Source organism: Lissotriton vulgaris, unplaced genomic scaffold (assembly GCF_964263255.1).
Source record: "Lissotriton vulgaris unplaced genomic scaffold, aLisVul1.2 SCAFFOLD_1100, whole genome shotgun sequence".
Taxonomy (NCBI): domain Eukaryota; kingdom Metazoa; phylum Chordata; class Amphibia; order Caudata; family Salamandridae; genus Lissotriton; species Lissotriton vulgaris.
The window spans coordinates 280,144-299,632 of NW_028242031.1; the positions used below are offsets into that span (position 1 = coordinate 280,144).

Genomic DNA, 19,489 nt, shown 5'->3' on the forward strand with positions numbered 1-19,489 from the left:
AAGAAAAGAAAGAGACCATCAGGTGGAAAATTCTCTAAATTCTGCTGTTGTTTTTTTCAGTGTTGTTGTTTCTCAACTTCTGTGTTGCACTTGTATGAATTTCCAATCAAAGGAGTGCAGTGCGAAGAGTATCAAAATGAGGATTACAATATAAGGCTTTAGTAGACTGATCTGTTACTTGAACCTTTAGGTTGAACACATTCTTGCTGGTTGGTTCCGGGAGCAAGTGTGGTAAGAACGGGAAGATATGGATCTTGGACCTTGAAAAGTTGCCACAAGTTATTGATCTGAAGGCTCAGAGTTTCCCTCTACGTCTTTGGACTACAGAAGATTGCATTAATCATTAAAAGGATTTATTTATCTGGAAGCTGTGGTTTTTTGATAAGGAAGGTATAAAGGTGGTGGTCTGTCACCTCGCTTTCAGAGCACCCAGCCAAGATCAGTTCTGAGGTAAGTGTGGTGTGTCGTTGATTGTTGATCATGTACAGCCAGTATGGTGATGGACTTCTAAAGAACAGATTTCTGTTTTCATAGGAGACGATCAATGGTGCCCATGAAACATGAAAGAGATGAGTAGCCTGTAACAGGGAGAGTAAAGGAAGCAATGAAAAGGAAGAATAAGAAAGGAAGAGAAAAATAGCCAGCAGAAAAAGAGAGCAATAGAGAGAGGTACAGGGGGAAATAGAATTGGATGAAGAGAGAGACAGGTCAGAGAACAGCTGAGGGCAGTAAAAGATAACACAGAAAAAGGAGGCTTGGGTGAGAAATGTTCCTGGACCTTAAAGCTACTGTTGTGGCTGTGAAGTTGTAGGCTTCCCTTTGAGAAAGCCAACGAGAAAAGGTTAGTGCAGGAGCATGACAGAAAGAGGCACTTCTACTTGGGCCACCAGACTTCATAGCAAAAGACAGAAACGCCTCAATTAGAGGCCTATTTTGGGAATTTGTCTTAAAGGTTGGTAGGGCGAATGAAGTCAGTTTCTTGTCAGTAATGCCCAACATGTGACTGTCTCTACCTCCACCTTCGTGTGTGCGTGCATATGTGTGTTCATGTCTGTGGGAGTGGCACGTTTGGTGGCATAGAGACCCCTGTCTTGTTCACATGGATTACAATTCACAACACTGAAGAAAACGTCCTGTCCTATTCAGTTGTATGACTGAAGGTGTGGGTGGTTGGCTGTCATTTTGCTCTATTGAATCTGGAGGCCTTGGGTTGGAGGCTGTGAAGCCCTTTGTTGTGGCGGGTTGGCTGGTTGTCAGTCTGGGCCTTTTGGGGAAACTATATCATAATCTTGGTGATATGAGTAGTAGAAGTGTGTGTATGTGTTATTCTCAGTCGATGAAGCTGTCTGTGGCACAGTACTACAGTTAACGTCAGGTGCATATGCGTGAAGGTGGTCTGTGCACCACACCTCTCTTTGACTGTGTCCATGGATGCTAGCTGCAGTGAGTTCTTCCCAGGAAGTGGCCCACTGCTTAATTTGTAAAGAGATGATTGTAGAGAACCAAGGCTTTTCTCGCGAGCCTTCAACTGCTGGGGCTGCTGATTGCCAAGGCTGCTAGTGCTAATTCCATGTCATGTCTCTTACTACCACCACTCTCCACTTCCTGTCTCTTTATCTCACTTGTGCTGTTATTTTATAATGATTTCTGCTTTCTCTTTTTGTCTCTGTTTCCTATATTTCTCTTCCTCTTTTTTGTTACTCTTTTGCCTATCTTACTCTTAATCTGAGCCAACGTTTGATGATGAAAAATAGCAGTGACAGCTCCTCCGCTAAGGCAGAGGAGTGTTGCCCCACAAGAAAAAATAAAATTATAATAATGCCAGGTTATTATAATTTTATTTTTCCTTAGCGGATCTGCAAGTGCGGGTTGGGGCAGCATTACCCTAAGAGCAGGGGAGGAGTGGTAGGCACTCCTCAACTGCACGTAACTGCTTGACCGGCTGTCTCGGGCTGGGCAAACTCTCTTGGGAACTGTGCATGTTCTTCACCAGGCTACGATGCACATCCTGGTGAGGAACATTCCCAGACCCTCAGTCCAAATCTGAGGGCCGATCCACAGCGTTCAGACCAAACACAACGCTGCTATCAGCAGCGTTGTGATTAGCTAGAAGACTCTGGAAGCGTGGGTGCTCTCAGCACCGCCCGCCGCAATGCCAAGAAGGCATGTTGTGCACTTCCATGCACAACGTGGCAGGCACCCTGCGGTGCCTGCCACGTTGTGCACGGAACTGCAGGGGGGTACCATAGGTACCACCCATATGCACCCCCCACCCCTGAATCCCTGAGGGCCTGCCACGGGCCCCCAGTTGTGTGAACCACCTGTCGTTCAGACATGCTAATATAGATGGCGGTGTCTCCCAGACACCGCCACCATGTTAGCAGCTTTTCCGCCCGGTCGGCTCTTCGACCAGGCGGAAAACCGACGGACAGTCTTTCCGTCCGCAGGGGTCCACCCCGCCATGGTAATGTGGCGGGGGAATTTGAGAGGAGGGGTGGTTTATTGGTGGGCAGATCGCCACCGCCATACGGGTGGTGGCGATCCACCCACCGACCTAATGACCCCTTAAGTGTCAGCCTTGGTTCCCAGAATGTCATAGAACTATTGATTAGTTCTGGACTTAGACTGTGAATGTTGCCAATGACCAAGTACAAGTCATAGTTGATGAATGGTGAAGAGATTCCAATGAAATTCACGGCACTATTTTACATACAGGATCTGTATAACATCATGATGTGCAACAGGAGTTTGTGCCCACTTTTTGCACACTGGGGGGCATATTTATGAGAAAATGTTGGATCGCGGAGCTGTGCCGAATTTGGGAAAGCCACTCTCAGGGATGCGCCATATTCACAAGAATACTGCGCACCCCTGTGCTTTCCCTAGTGTTGGCGCTAAATTTAGCTGCCTTGCATCTGCATTGCAGGGAATGATTATGTGCAGGAAGGTAAAAATCATTAATGGTGATTTGTTACTTCTAAGTGAGCTGCCAAATGCAGCACATATAGAAGTAGAGAATTGCCATTATTTAATGATTGTTTATGTGCAGGAGAGGACACCTTCCTGCACAAATAGAATCAATAATGGCATTTTGCTTTTTCTACGTGTGCTGCAGAATTCTAACACCTGCTCTTGCATGGAGTTAATTTTTGGTGGTGCCTCACATTTATAATCTCCTTGTAAATCTGGGGCAGCTTCGAAATGCAGTAGGTGTTGCAGAGGAAAGTCTACAGCAATACGCGTTGCACTCCCCTTTCACACTAAGTGATACGTGTAAAGGGGTCTTATTTACAAGGCGGTGTTTAGCCACAAAAAATCGCTTAACACCGCTATGTAAATATGGAGAAGGGCATATCGCCATCCGAACGTTGCTAAAAGTGATGTTCTGGTGGCAATGTCCCCTTGTAAATATGCCACCTGGTCTCTAAGATATCAGAGAAAGAGCCACAGACAGTTGTGCGCCCCATCTGTAACAGGGCTTTCCTCATTTGCACTGAGATGTGGCCTCATGCAAATGAAGAAATGCCTTTGCACTCACACTGCATTACAGATGCAGGCACAGGGCAAATAAGGCACAGGGGCAAACAACTGATTGTGCACCCCTTCACATGTGGGGCACACAATTATTACACCACATGTGAAGCAGTGGACAAACAGTGGACCCCACAGGTGCACTTCAGAGGTGCACAGGTATCCCAGTAACAATCTGGACATTCCTCTACAGGCAGGGGCAGTCACTCATTACACCCGGCTAAAGAGGCATTCCTGCTGCTGTTTAACAATAAGGTCATGTTCTGATTCCAGTGAAAGAAGGAGCTACAGTTTTAAACTACAGTTACGTCCATCACTAATGTGTTCGGCCAATCACAGGTACGACGTGTCAGAGTTTGCACCTGCCTGGGGACCGCTAATTATTTTCTGTAAAAAATAACTGCCCCAACCATTGCCAAGTTTCCTGATCTGTGGCACAAACTGGGACACTGGGTCAGATATGTAAAATGGCAACAGGTGAACCAAACAAAAATGTTTGGGAACTCTGAGGGGGACACCCAAGCGTAGAAGCCGGGAGGGTGATGACCATGGGGCAGATTCAGTAGGGACAGTGTGAATAGAAATCTAAAGTTATCCATAGTTGTAGGGGAGATGGCAGAGAAGTCCTTTCATGTGCAAATTGCAAACATAAAAAGGCTAATGGTCAAACATCTAAGCTTATTTTGAACACAAGGGCTTGCTAACAAACGGAATTGCCCAGCACAAAGTGAGCTCATAAAGGCTGAGGCCCTATGATAAGAACTCCTTGCGGTTCCATCCCTTCTGTGATGTCTGCAGCAGATGCAAAGTGCCAGAGAAGGAATGATCATCTGTGCTGGTGCCCTGGCTTTGGAGGAAATCCATGAGTTGCATTTTTATGCTCTATAAGAATGGATATGTATGAACGAAAAAGGAACAGGGAAACTGATGCCAGTAGTTCTTATCCACTTTCAACTGTGCAGTAAAGAAGATCCAGAGTTCATGTTATCAGTCTACCATTAGGCAGGGGTAACCAGACCCCACCATAGGCACTGGATGTATGGAAGTCCAGGCTATACAATGCTGAATAACAAAAAACAATGTGTTTATAATAGAGGCGGCCCATCAAACCATGCCCTATCAGTCATGGAGGAGGCAAGGGAGATTAACATTCTGCCCACTGCCCTCCCACTGAAGGTTCAGGAAGGAGAAGTGTAGATGTGTAGCAGAGCATTGCACAGGCACACACTGGTCATCCAAGGTTGGGTGGGCAACTTCACAATCACATGCTTCCTATGTGAATGGGAAGCAGTCTTGAGGGCAGACAGAGACAGACAATGCCAAAGCTGCAAGACTGTAGAGACTCACCATCTAACTAGTTGTTTGACCTTGACTAGTTGTTCCTGGGGGGTCAGTCTCTGAAGTTTCCTTTGGAGGCTGTGAGAAATTTGTTTGTTGGCTGATGAAGGTGTGAGCCTTTCTAAGAAAAAAAATCTCAATCCCAGTGAATGTGAAGCACTAAAGTCACTAAGTTAACAGGTGCTCAACCCTCTGGTAGATTGCCTCTAAGGTAAACATGACTGCTTCTAAGCCAATGTGTAAAGTATTTATGCAGCACAAAAAAAACAATACTGTGAAAATACAACACAAGAAAAACACCTCACCAATTTAGAAATATAGTGTACATTTTAATAAATTATTTGACACCAAAACGGATTAGTAGAACTGGAGATATGCAATTTTAAATGTTTATTTAAAAATAGTGCTCAAAAGCACAAAGCACTAACTGTGGTTATCTGGTTGCACTGGGCCGGGACAAAGTCATAAGTTCATGCCGACTGCAATGGAGTGTGTCCAGATACATGTGTAGGTTAGACCCGTTGAGAATTGCCTCTTCCGTCCTTGATATGGGGCATTTTGCAATGCAGTGGAGGTTCCTAGGTGTGAGGCACAGTCCTGCATCAGATAGCGTTGATCTGCATGGGTTCTGATGGGAAGATGAGAGAGCTATGAGGCAAGCTCCGCATCAAGTTGTGACATGCTACATCGGTTCCGATGAGGAGATGCGAGGTAGCAATGCGAGGTCCGGTGTTGGCTTGCGTTGTGTTGTGTCGGTTCTGATGGGGACGACAGGTGGGTTGAAAGAGCACCTCTAGTCCCACTTTCAAGCATCCAGGACTGGAAAGGCACCATATGCGGAGTCAGGACTCACAGTAGGCAGAATCCAGGTGCAATTTTCAAGATTGCTTGAATCGTTTCTGTCCCTTGGGCTCTGATCAGGAAGCCAGCCAACTTGCCTATGGAGTCACTCTAATGGCCAGGTTTCAAGGTGCAGGTCTGGTCCTTCTTACTCAGGCAGTAGGGCAGCAAAGCCACAGGGCAGCAGAGGACTCCTTCTTGCAGCAGAGCAGCAAAGCAGCAGAACATGTATTAAAGAGAGTTTTAAGCTTGGCAAATGGGTTATTCATTTGCTAAGTCAAATTGGCAAATTAAAACTGCAGACAGGCTGCAATGGCAGGCCTGAGACATGTTTTACTGGGTTCTTAAGTGGATGGCACAATATGTGTTGCAGGTCCCCTAGTAGCATTTTATTTACAGGGCCTGGGTATATAGCATGTCACTTTACTAGGGACGTATGTGTATTTAAATATGCTAAGCAGGTGTAAGCCAATTTTACCATGTTTAGGGAGTGAGCACATGCACTTTAGCACTGGTTAGCCATGGTAACAGCATGCACAGAGTCCTACAGCCAACAAAAACAATTTCAGCAGAAAAATATGAGGGTTGAAGACAAAGAATTTGAGGGTACCCCCACCGAGATGGCCAAGCCGACCAAAACCTTCCTCCAGCCAAAAGCAAGGGGATACTAGTCAGTAGACATGGTCAATGGTCCTATACTGCAGAGGCCCTTGCAAGTTGCATGTCCCTCTAAATTCAGTTGGATACTGCTGTGTACACTCTCCTGAGCCACTGAGATGATCCATGAGGAACCCTTCTCCTCAACTGTGGACCCCATACATGAAGCACCTAACCTTAACTTGCTCACAAATTCATCCCAGTAGGCAGACATGCCACCATGGCCAGCAAAGTTATCTGGTCCTTTCCATCCCTTCACGCCCTTATCAAGACAGAGATGGCCCTCCTGCCAACACCCTCTATTGTGATGCTGTTGGAGGAATGCAGAAAGACCAACTGCCCACTACACCTAGTCATATGACCAAGGAGCAAGCAGCAGGTACCAAATGGTTAGGAAAAGTAAATGCCAAGTTTCTGAAACTTGTAAAACTGTTTTAACTACAATGCATCCTGCCCTATGAGCAGTTTTGGGCCTACCTTAGGGGTGACATATATGTAATAAAAAGGAAGATTTAAGATTTTCAAAGGGTTACTTTGCCAAGTCAAAGTAGCAGAATAACACTGCAGTCATGCTACAATTGCAAGCGTGAAACATGTTTTACTACTTAAGTAGATGACACAATAAGAACTGCAGACCCACTAGTAGTATTACATTACATGCCCTGGGTATGTGGTTTACCACTTTACTGGGGTCTTAAAAGTAAATCAGATGTAAGCCAATGTTACCATGTTTTTGGGGAGGGTGCAAAAGAACAATAGCATGGGTTAACAAAGGTAAACTGCATAGAGTCCTATGGCCAACAAAAATGAATTTAGCAAAACAATAGGAGGGGTGAAGGCAAAAGGTTTTGGGGATGGCCCTCCAAAGAGGGCCACGTCCAACAGAGACCATACCAATTTCCACAAATCTATTCCAGTAGTCTCAACTTCAAGACATATGACTATGAATGGCCTGTTTGGATATAACAAAATATGAAAACCAAGTACATAATTACCCAAAAATTACAAATGTGACCTTTCAGTTTGCAGGCACGTAGAACATCTTCTAGATCTCCCAACAAACATCAAGAGAAAAGGGAGGTTCAAGTGCCTTCAAAAACTTCTTACAGCAAAATCTACCCAAACATCCAGTGACAACTGCCAAAAATGCTGTGTGTTTTTTCCAGTTTGGGTATTGAATTGAACTTCTTCCAGCACTAAGTGGTAGAAGCATAAGCAAACATGGCTGTCTTCACCCTAAGACAAATTGACACTGTTGTGCCAGACCTGACTGCCATGTCCTGTGACAATCTAGATTTCCATTGAGTGGTTGACCGACAATCGCACTCTTCCCAGATTTTGGCTGTATGGCAACCTAAAACAGTCTGAGAAATGCTAAAGCTTTGTGATACTTGAGAGCATCTCCCTGTAGGAAATCTTTTTACTTCATGAATGAATAGATTCCTCTCGCTACAATCTTCTAAGTCTAGACATTTTTAAGGGAAGTAAATCAACCTGCCGACGTTTTACATAATTTTGGTATTTCTGTTGTGCTTATTTTTAACTCTTCAGCCCTTTATAAAGAATTAGAATTACCATGAAAAGGACATTGACCGGTGTGTGATTAACTGTGCCATACTTTACTCCAATGCATAATCCTAACCAACTCCAAGTGTTGGCATTGAATGCTACTCTTCAACAACAATTGGCAAGCCACTTGCAAGCTAAGGACGCTTTGTGAGTGCTTGATAAAACAATTGCAAGAAAGAGTATCTCTATCTGAGGTCCAAGGGACACCACGAAAAACTACAACCCATGACCTGGAAAAAATGATTGAGATTGCAAACACAGAGATAACACAACTCAATGCAATATCTATATTGATAAGATTTACTGATTCCTGCAACACTTAAGAACTCCATGATCTCTTTTGGAACGGAAGATAAGGTGTTGCGATAAACATATGTTAGGTGGTAATGAAAATTGTCTGGTGCACCTCAATCACAGAATCCACCTGCAAACTTCTTCTCTCATATTGTACAGTGGAGGAAATTCTTGTGGTAGAGTCTAGACTCGAATTATGCACATATTCCGCAAACCAGGGAATTCTTTTCTTTCCTCAGTTTGTTTACTCCAATGCAAATCACTCACTATTCTATGTCTGTCGATACCTCAATCCGGGGTCGGCTGGCCAAGTGAGAAGTTGCACTTGTTCACCCTAGATCTGCCTACAGCCGAAAGATTGGAGGGCTTTATTTAGATTTCGGCTGACAGGGTACACAAATGTTGTTGCATCATAGGCCGGAGTCTGGTGAATCTCCATGATTCCAAATGTGGAGCACCCGATAGCTCTGCCAATGGAACCCTTTAACTGAAGGTCCGACTGACATTGGGTTTTTGGACAAAGTTCCTCAGACCATACCTCCAATTTAGGGCAGGTGTCGGGATGTACTATTTTCCCGTTTGGAAGTGCCATGGAAATCGTGGTGGTCCCGAAAAGGAAAGGAGAAACATGACTCTCCTTCGCTGGAAGAAAACTCCCTTAATGTCAGGGCCATATTCTTTTGTTTTTCACAACAAACTCCCACATTAAACATTGCAACCGCTCAGCAAACTTTCAGTGCCTTCAACAGAAAGTTGCACGCAGCTCAATTTCTAAAGTCAAAGAGACCTCGACCTGTCTTATGGAGATCCCTAAATATAGAAGTTGGTCTTCCGTAAGGGCAGCACAATTAACTCCTCTGCTACCCTATGAGCAGTTTAGGGCCTACCTTAGGGGTGCCATATATGTATTAAAAAGGAAGTTTCCAGCTTGGCAAAGGGCTACTTTGCCAAGTCAAAGTAGCAGAATAAAACTGCAGTCATGCTGCAATTGCAAGCCTGAAGCATGTTTTACTACTTAAGTAGATGACACAAAAAGGACTGCAGACCCACTAGTAGTATTACATTTACATGCCCTGGGTAAGTGTTTTACCACTTTACAGGGGACTTATAAGTAAATCAGCTGTAAGCCAATGTTACCATGTTTTAGAGAGGGAGCAAAAGCACAATAGCACGGGTTAACAGAGGTAAACTGCACAGATTCCTATGGCCAACAAAAATGAATTTAGCAAACAAATAGGAGGGGTGAAGGCAAAAGGTTTGGGGGTGGCCCTCCAGAGAGGGCCACGTCCAACAGATACCATACCAATTTCCACAAATCTTTTCCAGTAGTCTCAACTACAAGACATATGGCTATGAATGGCCTGTTTGGATATAACGAAATATGAAAACCAACTACATAATTACCTAAAAATTACAAATGTGACCTTTCAGTTTGAAGGCACAAGAGCATCTTCTAGATCTCCCAACAAACATCAAGAGAAAAGGGAGGTTCAAGTGCCTTCAAAAACTTCTTACAGCACAATCTACCCAAACATCCAGTGAACACTGCCACAAATGATGTGTGTTTTTTCCAGTTTGGGTATCGAATTGAACTTCTTCCCAGCACTCAGTGGCAGAAGCATGAGCAAACATGGCTGTCTTCACCCTAAGACAAACTGACACTGTTGTGCCATACCTGACTGCCATGTCCTGTGACAATCTAGATTTCTATTGAGTGGTTGACGGACAATCACACTCTTCCCAGATTTTGGCAGTATGGCAACATAAAACAATCTGAGAAATGCTAAAGCTCTTTGATACTTGAGAGCATCTCCCTGTAGGAAATCTTTTTACTTCATGAATGAATAGATTCCTCTCACTACAATCTTCTAAGTCTAGAAATTTTTGAGGACAGTAAATCAACCCACCGACGTTATACATATTTTTGGTATTTCTGTGGTGTTTATTTTTAACTCTTCAGCCCTTTATAAAGAGTTAGAATTACCATGAAATGGACATTGACCGGTGTGTGATTAACTGGGCCATACTTTACTCGAATGCATAATCGTAACCAACTCCAAGAGTTGGCATTGAATGCTACTCTTCAACTACAATTGGCAAGCCACTTGCAAGCCACGGACGCTTTGTGAGTGCTTGATAAAACAATTGCAAGAAAGAGTATCTCTATCTGAGGTCCAAGGGACACCACGAAAAACTGCAACCCATGACATGGAAAAAATGATTGAGATTGCAAACACAGGGATAACACAACTCAATGCAATATCTATATTGATAAAATTTACAGCTTACTGCAACACTTAAGAACTCCATGATCTCCTTTGGAACGGAAGATAAGGGGTTGCGATAAACATATGTTAGGTGGTAATGAAAATAGTCTGATGCACCTCAATCGCAGAATCCACCTGCCGAACTTCTCTCATATTGTACAGTGGAGGAAATTCTGGTGGTAGAGTCTAGACTCGAATTATGCACATATTCCGCAAACCAGGGATTTCTTTTCTTTCCTCAGTTTGTTTACTCCAATGCAAATCACTCACTATTCTCTGTCTGTAGATACCTCAATCCGGGGTCGGCTGGCCAAGTGAGAAGTTGAACTTGTTCCCCTAAATCTGCCTACAGCCGAAAGATTGGAGGGCTTTATTTAGATTTTGGCTGACAGGGTACACAAATGTTGTTGCATCATGGGCCAGAGTCAGGTGAATCTCCATGATTCCAAATGTGGAGCACCTGATAGCTCTGCCAATTGAACCCTTTAACTGAAGGCCCGACTGACATTGGGTTGGTGGGCAAAGTACCTCAGACCATACCTCCAATTTAGGGCAGGTATTCAGATGTACTATTTTCTAGTTTGGAAGTGCCATGGAAATCCTGGTGGTCCCGAAAAGGAAAGGAGAAACATGACTCTCCTACGCTGGAAGAAAACTCCCTTAATGTCAGGGCCATATTCTTTTGTTTTTCACAACAAACTCCCACATTAAACATTGCAACCGCTCAGTAAACTTTCAGTGCCTTCAACAGAAAGTTGCACGCAGCACAATTTCTAAAGTCAAAGAGATCTCGACCTGTTTTATGGAGATCTCTAAATATGGAAATCGATCTTCCGTAAGGGCAGCACAATTAACTCCTCTGCTGCCCTGGCAGACTAACGGACTGGCCAAACTGTAAATAAGACCTAAATAGGAATTTACCAACATGAGGTTCTAAGACTCAAGTACACAGCAACATCTGCCAAAAATAACAAGCATTGGTAAATGCATTAGGTTTGGCCTATGTGATTAATAATAAGCTGTTTTTTTTATAAACTTTATTTTAAAGAGTTTGTGCTGTTGAACATACAATAGCAATATACCAGATTCAATCGACTCAGTATATCATTAACATATCATTCGGATACAACGTACAAAGGCATGATACATGAAACATCGAGGCAATGGAGCAGGGGCAAGTCCATCCACTCAGCAAAGTTGACATGATAGTCCATCATGTGAGGGGACATTGCAGTTTTCTAGAGTAATTGCTACCAAAGGAGCATCACCCAGTGGAGCGATACTTCACACAGCAACATGCAATTGTATCACTCTTAATAGCAGTACACAATTATGAGGCAGTACAAAAAGGATAACTATCAATCCCACCATTTTACAGTTCATCTGGAACACCATTACTAGTATAAACATGGATCACAGCATAGGAATTACACAATCAGGTCCCCCGTACCAGGATCCCCACTCTCTGCATTCTCCCCAGAACCTCCCCCCTCACCTCCCATCAAGTACGTCTGCAGTGGTCCCCACACATCCTTCGGCCTAGAGGACATCGGCAACAGTTCCGCATATATAGAAGATTGCTCCTGACAATATACATGATCATGCATCCATTCTTTGAATTTCGGGGCTCTCCCCCGCCCCCATCTACAAGCAATTCTACGCTTTGCCAACAGAAGAGCAATATCGAAAAACTTTTTTATCTGTTTAGGAATATGCATTGTATATCCCAACAACATCACCAAGGGATCCATATCAAAAGTAATACCCACCATGTGTTCAAGTGCCCCATGAACCTGCGACCAATACTCAGTTATAGCTGGACATTCCCACGCCAGATGTAGGAATCCCGCCCCAGGTCTCTGACATCTCATACACATGTCATTGTCGGATAAGTGAAAGTGATACTTCTTGGCAGGAGTGTAATATATACGTTGAAAAAATTTATAGTGGATGACCTTAAATCTGCAGCTAGCAGATATACTTTCTGTGATATTACAGCAATAACTCCACTGCTCGTCTAATATTTCCTGCCCCAAGTCTTCCGACCAGTGAGTATGAGCGGAGCCAGCAATACCTGTCCTACCTGCCCTTATCGTTCTGTACAATTTCGACACTATGTGCTTCCTGTCAGGTGAGCTAAGGATAAGGTGCAATGGGGTAAATGTCTCCGGCTCCGAAGGGAACTCTGGGAGTAACAGCCGCATTCCCTTTCGAAGACGGATATATAAAAACATCTGCAATGGCGTGGGATGAACTCCCTGGAATTAATGCTCTCTTGTCCGAAACTGTCCGCCAGATAACAGGTCATCCCACATGGTAACCCGCAGCCATTTGCACATGGCCCGAAACCCTGCTTCGTGCAATATGACCATGTTCGGGTGATAAGGGAGTTGCAGGCAAGGCGAAAACAATAACTGTACTCCCATGATGCGCGCTATACGCCTCCATGCATCTATCGTACACGTGACCGTTGTAAGAGGAGTCTCCACGGCGCTAAGTGGACCATGTATGATGGCACTAAGTTCTGCGACAGCCAGCTGAGGCATGAACAGCGTAGGTGTCATCCAGTGATATGCGTGGTGAGCTTGCGCGCTCAGATAATAAATCTCGAAGTCTGGGACATCGAATCCTCCTTTATCATATGGTTGTGTGACAATCGCCCATCTGAGACGAGGCTGCCTACCACCCCACACCAGCCGCAGCAATTCAGCCTGTAGCGTCTTAAAGAAATAAGCACCACAGTAATATGGGACATTGAGGAAAATATATAAAAATTGGGGAAGCACAACCATTTTCACAAGGGATGCTCTACCTGCCAGCGAAAGAGGCAGTGAATTCCATCGAGTAACTTTAGCCTCCAATTTGGTTATCGCTGTGCCATTATTCAGTCTGAGCGTCTCCTCACGATCTCTGGAGACCTGTATCCCCAAGTATCTAAGGTCACTATCACACCATTGCAAAGGAAATCTAGGGGGAATTTAGTCATGGCAGGCATAAGGGGGAAGAACTGTGATTTTCCCCAATTTATGTTAACCCCTGAAAGTCGACCAAAAATTAAGAACTCTCTCAGGAGAGGGTTTAGATTGCGGTCCCTCACATAGAGTGTGATGTCATCAGCATAAAGCGACACCAGCAGCTGTCGCTGATTGCACTGGACTGCCTTATCATTATGGATTTGCCGCAGCCTGGCCGCTAATGGCTCAATCGCTATTGCAAAAAGCAATGGTGAGAGTAGGCAGCCCTGGCGAGTGCCCCTGGTAAGCTCCACAGCCGAAGACATATGACCATTGATCACTATTCTGGCTGTCGGTTTATAATACAGCAATTTAAGCCATTCCACAAAAATGGACGGGAATCTCAGTGTCTGCAGCACTTTAAACAAGTAGCTCCACTCCACAGAATCGAATGCTTTTGAGGCATACAAGAAAACTGCTGCAACCGGAAAGTCAGGAGCTACCGTCTGTATCAGTGAGAATAGAGTGCGTAAGTTATGTGTCGTGGCTCGCCCTGGGACAAATCCTAATTGAACGGGGAGAACGATCTTATCGATTAGTAATGATAACCGGGTAGCCAAAACTTTAGCTAGAATTTTGGTGTCGCAGTTGATGAGAGAAAGAGGTCTACAGGAGTCTGTCGTCTTGGGAGGTTTATCAGGTTTCAGTAGTGAGGTGATGACCACTTCTCTCATCGAGGAAGGCAAGATCCCCGCCTCCATCGATTCTTCAAATATTTTGCGCAGCACCAGTGCCATAATATCCACGTAGCATTTGTAGAATTTAGCTGGTATGCCATCCAGTCCAGACGCTTTACCGTTTTGTAAGGACATTATTGCATCCCGTATCTCATCAGTCTCTAAAGGAGCGCCTAAAAACTGCCTATGAACATCACTCAGCCAACAGAGTGCCACATCCCCCAGGAAGTCCTCCAAGTCTACTTCACCAGCCCTTTGTGTAGTGTACAGAGCCTCATAGTGCACCTTAAAAGTATCCAGTATGCCCTCTGTATCGTGTCGTAGACTGCCCTCTTGTGTTTCTGTCTCCAGAACAGAATTATTGAATCTGGGACACCTAGTGACCTCTGTCAAGGCCCTCCCCGGGCGCTTTCCTTCTCCATATCTTCGTGCCACCCAATGCCGTCCTCTAAAATTTGCTTCCCTGGTGGCTTCCTCCTCGTATGCAGACAACACATCCCTAAATTCATCTTGTAGTGTCCCCTCCTCCCCCTTCACCATACAATCCTCAATATCCTTCAAATCGCACTCCAGATTACTCAATGTACTGCGGATGTCCCGCAGGACTCCAAAACTCTGGAGATACAGTAGCCCAGTATAGTGACTTTAAAGGCCTCCCATATAATTTCAATGCTCTTCACAGAGTCCTTATTCCTTGCAAAAAAATCCTTAATCTCTTCCCCCAATTCTGTTTGGAACACTAAATACAACAATGCCTTAGGCTGTAGCCTCCACGCGGGCCTCGGTCTCTCAAGTCCAGGTAAATTAAGTGTGATCAACATTGGACAATGGTCAGAATACGTGCGCTGTAGGTGTACAGCACGCTCCAGGCCCACGACCAATCCCCGAGACAGTAAGCAATAATCCAACCTCGCCCAAGATCCAGTGTGTGACGTGAAGTGCGTTCCCTCTCTCACATGTGGGTGTAATCGCCTCCAATCATCTATCAAGTCTTCCTCCGTCATTAAGTCGACCAGCAGCTCTCAGGATATATTATGGTATTGTGCAGTACCCTCCATCTCTACCCTCCCTCCGTCCCCGCTCCCCAACAACATCACCACTGTCACCCAGGTGATATAATCCAGCATAGGGGAATACCCGTTGGGGGACACCTCTAGTCAGCTACACAGCGACTCCCCCCCCACACGCCCCACAACCGATACGACCTCTGGGCTCTGTCTGGGGAGGGGAAGTGGGGCCTGGAATACATTACCACCGGAACAACCGTTAGTGTCTTTTGGTGTCTCACCAATCAAGTGTCCTCAGTTCCATCACTGCACAATAAAATCGATGCAATCAGCACTGAAGATCAGGGCCTTTTCTGCGGGACCTACACCTCATAATTCCTCATCAGCCTCCTGTGCGTTGGCTTGTTGTGCAGTCCCCCGCCCCCCACTCCTCAATGTGCTTGCTTCACTGTTCGGAGGAAATCCTCCGCTTGCTGTGGATTTGTAAAGAAACGCTGCTTTCCCTGGTGCGTTACCCGAAGTTTTGCGGGATACAACAATGCATAGTCAATCTGTGTCGCACGGCGCTTCTTCTTCACATCAAGAAACTTGCCTCTCTCCTCCTGCACCATTGGAGTGACGTCCGAATAAATCGAAAAGGAAAGTCCGTCATACATCAAGTTCTGCTTGGTTCTTGCTGCGCGCAGAGCCACATCTCGGTCACGCTAATTTAACAATCGCGCAATAATGGGCCTTGGCGGATTCCCGGGCGCCGGCCTTGGGCCAAGAGACCTGTGGGCCCACTCCACAATAAACTGCGGGGAGAAGGCTTCAGATCCAATGGCGGTCAAGAGTAGTTTATCCACATATTCCTCCATCTGCCCAGTGTTTGTGGACTCCGGTACACTAGTCACGCAAATATTATTACGCCTACTACAGGCTTCCAAGTCCTCATTCTTTGCTGCAATTACCCGTAGAAGCTTGTCATACTCGCTAACTGCACAGTGTGACTAGCAGTGGTATCATCATTTTCCGATATGCTCCTCTCAGTCTCTTTAATACGTTCTTCATGCAGGTCCATTTTGTGCGCTATTGCGTCCATTCTGGACGACATCTGATCCACTCTGTCCACCACTATAGCGAACCCTTGCCTCATCTCCTGCAATATCTGTTGCATATCCATTTCTTTAGAGGCCGCGCCATCCCCCGCCATATCCGGCTTACTCGATTCACAGTCCTCCGTGATAGGCCTGTTCACTTTTTTCACTGCGTCAAAATTGAGTTTTGGTTGTCGGGTGTCCGGTTTTGCCATGACGACACCAATACAGGGCTCCTGGAATCCACCACTGCCCCACGTCGCAGGCCTTCCATTGCGGTCCCAGAATCTTCCCACCTCACCGCACTACTCTGGTACCACCAGCACAGCCAGCTCTTAAGTGCCCTTCGTGCACCCGGCACTCGATTCTGAGCTCACCTCTCTACCGTATTCTGTCAAGTGTCTGTACGTATGTATTTGCCCAAAATTAGCAGGGTCTCCCCCATGTGCCCCAGTTCGGACAGCAAGTCCCGAATCACTAAGCAGTCAAGACCCTAATAGAGCCTCTCGCTCTTCGCAGCTTCTGTAATGGCCCTCACTCTTCAGCCTACCAGATCTTAGCGCACTCATCCACCGCTGCACTCCTTTTAGTAAATCCGTGCTCAGCGAGAAATCCCGCACAAGGTATATGCCAATTTACGTTGCGCTGCTAATGTCATCATTCACCAGGCCTCATCAATTCCAGCCTGCCCTGCAGCAGTTGTTCGTCCCGGTGCCTCAGCAGGGTGCGTGGCGCCACTTATGTCAGCCCCAGCGCACTATCGGGGGTGTATCGGCCGCTCCTCGCGCTCATACAGCGCTGCAGTATTCCACCTGCTATACCACCAAGCAGGCTGCTCCAGGCATTGCTCACCGTTCGGTCCGGCCGCTCAGACCCCCTGGCAGTTTCGACCCTCCGTTTCGCCGTCCTCCGCCGATGCAAAGCTCAACCGAACTGTGTCGGCCACAACATCATTCACGCCACCTCTCAGCGCCCCGCACCTCGCCCTCAAGGTGGTGCCGGCCGCCGCTAATCCCACGTCCGTCACCAGCAACCGCGGCCTAGGCAACTTGTGGCAAGCCGCGGTCTTTCCCAAGTCCAGTTTCCGCACTCGCTACACCTCTCGGTTCCAGCAGCGAAATCGGGCAGCTCTTCCTCGCACCAGCTCTCAGGCACGCAGTGTCAGATCACCTCAAGAATTACACCGAGGTGGGAGCTCAGGTCAGTCTGCGCTTTGGTTCTCTCTCATCCGAATTACGAACCGGTTATTTAGGATAAATGAAGGATTTTCCTTCCAGGCAGCAGGAGCCTCACCCATTCTGCTTGTGCGCCCTCTAGCGCCCCCTAATAAGCTGTGTTTTGTTGTAAGTTGTAGCTTACTGAGTAGTTGTATAATATAAGTAACAGAAAGTCTATTAAAGTGTTATGACTTGTTTATGTACAAAAGGGCAATATATTGTGTTGCTACTAGTGGAATAGTAAGAGTAAGTAATAGCTAAAGTTTGAAAAATTAAATGAAAGAGAGAAAAAATAGAATTAATGGAGGTAATAACAATATTTTGTGTTTAGAGGAGTTCTGACAACGTTTGGGCTCGGTGCCACTGCACCTGCTGCACCATTCAAATTATGCCACTAGTGCCTGCAAGATAACTGCAATTGAGTCTGCCGGTTTAGTAGTACAATGTAGAAATAATCTGGGTTTAGTGGGGTCCCTAGAGCTTTTGGTCCCAGTGCCACTGCATCTGCTGCACCATTCAAATCATGCCTCTTTTAACTGCAAGGTAACCGCAATTGTGACTATAGCAAATATAGCAATATTACGTGTTTAGAGGAATTCTTACACATTTTGGGCACGGTTCTACTGCACCTGATGCACCATTTAAATCATGCCCCTGTTGTCTGCAAGGTAACTACACTTGTGGCTGCCTGTTTAGTAGTGAAATATTGCGTAGCTCTTACAAGTTAATTTTATTTTTATGTGCAATGTTTATTAACATTTAGAATTTGAACATAAGGACCAAATAGATTAAGTTGAAAACATCAATCCGATAATACCTACAAAGTGCAAAGAAAGGTACTGAGGCATGAATACGGAATGCCGCAAGCATTCTAAGGCTAAAGCATCTGCTTTACACAACTAAGTAATGAAAAGTAGGCATTCCGGCATATTATTAGATGAGGTCCTCATTTTCCGTGGGAAAAGTTGTTATCTTGACAGTGAATGTGGCTTAACCAGTAAATGTGTGCAGCCAGAGGAAGTTAACAAAAAAAAAGTTCCACTCAAAATCGAATGGACACAGTTATTCGGTGCAGGAACTATTAAGAGCCCCCTTTTAAGATATATTAAATGCAAGAGATTTCACAAGCACAGTTAAGCGCTGTGCAGGGAAAACCTAAAAAGCCACTGCTGCACAACACTGTAGTAATACAACAAAACCCATTCAGTGAAAACATCACCCTACTAGAAAGCAGAACTGAAACACCTTTGAACTATGCTGTAAACTTGAAAGAACTAAAAGGACAATGCCACCTTTGCAAAATAAGCAGGCCGAAAATAAACGTACTGATAGGAATTGTTGTAATCGGGGGAAAAAGATTATTTAGTCATGAAACAACAAAGGCAACCGTTTGCTAAGAGTGCCTCATAAAACTATCATTCACCCAGAACAGCAAACCATAAACATTGTTACATCTGAAGCAGAAATAATAAACAACCACAAATGCACAGCAGGAAACCCCAATGCAGAAACACTGACAAACTCAATAAATGCAACAAATATGGAACAGTACCGGCCAAGCAGAAAATGCTGTTGCGGCTCAGCAGTTTTAACCTTTAAAGCCTGCGAATGTGTGCAGCTGTAAGGTCTGTGCTAAATTTGGTGGCAGTAGTTGGAGGCTGTGGGCGGAGCCATTTATTTTATGGGGGCCAAACTTTGACCCACGTATGAGAGAAAAAGGCAGTAAAGGGAGATAGAAGGAGGGTGAGAACTATAAGAACAAGCATTTGCGATGCAATAGGTCTCGCATTTGCGAGAGTTTAAGCTTTTAGCATTGTAAATGACAATGCCTTTTATTTATGTTTTAAAAACCAAAACATAAATAAAAGGCATTGTCATTTATAATGCCATTAGCTCAAACTTGCATAGATGCAAGACCTATCACATTGCAAATGATTGGGTTTTTTTCACCACGATTCTGCAGGGCGCTCTGCAGGACTATACAGCGTGGTTAGTATGCAGG

At 45.2% G+C, this 19,489-nt stretch overlaps 1 protein-coding gene across 1 annotated transcript in view; it reads left to right on the forward strand.

The window, feature by feature from the left end:
- Nucleotides 1–428: 428 nt before the first annotated feature.
- LOC147669093 (perforin-1-like) overlaps nucleotides 429–19,489 on the forward strand; it is a 136,798-nt gene continuing 117,737 nt past the window's right edge. The window contains exon 1 of the mRNA XM_086948233.1: nucleotides 429–450. The gene's annotated coding sequence lies outside the window, so the exon portion shown is untranslated. The remainder of the gene's footprint in view (nucleotides 451–19,489) is intronic.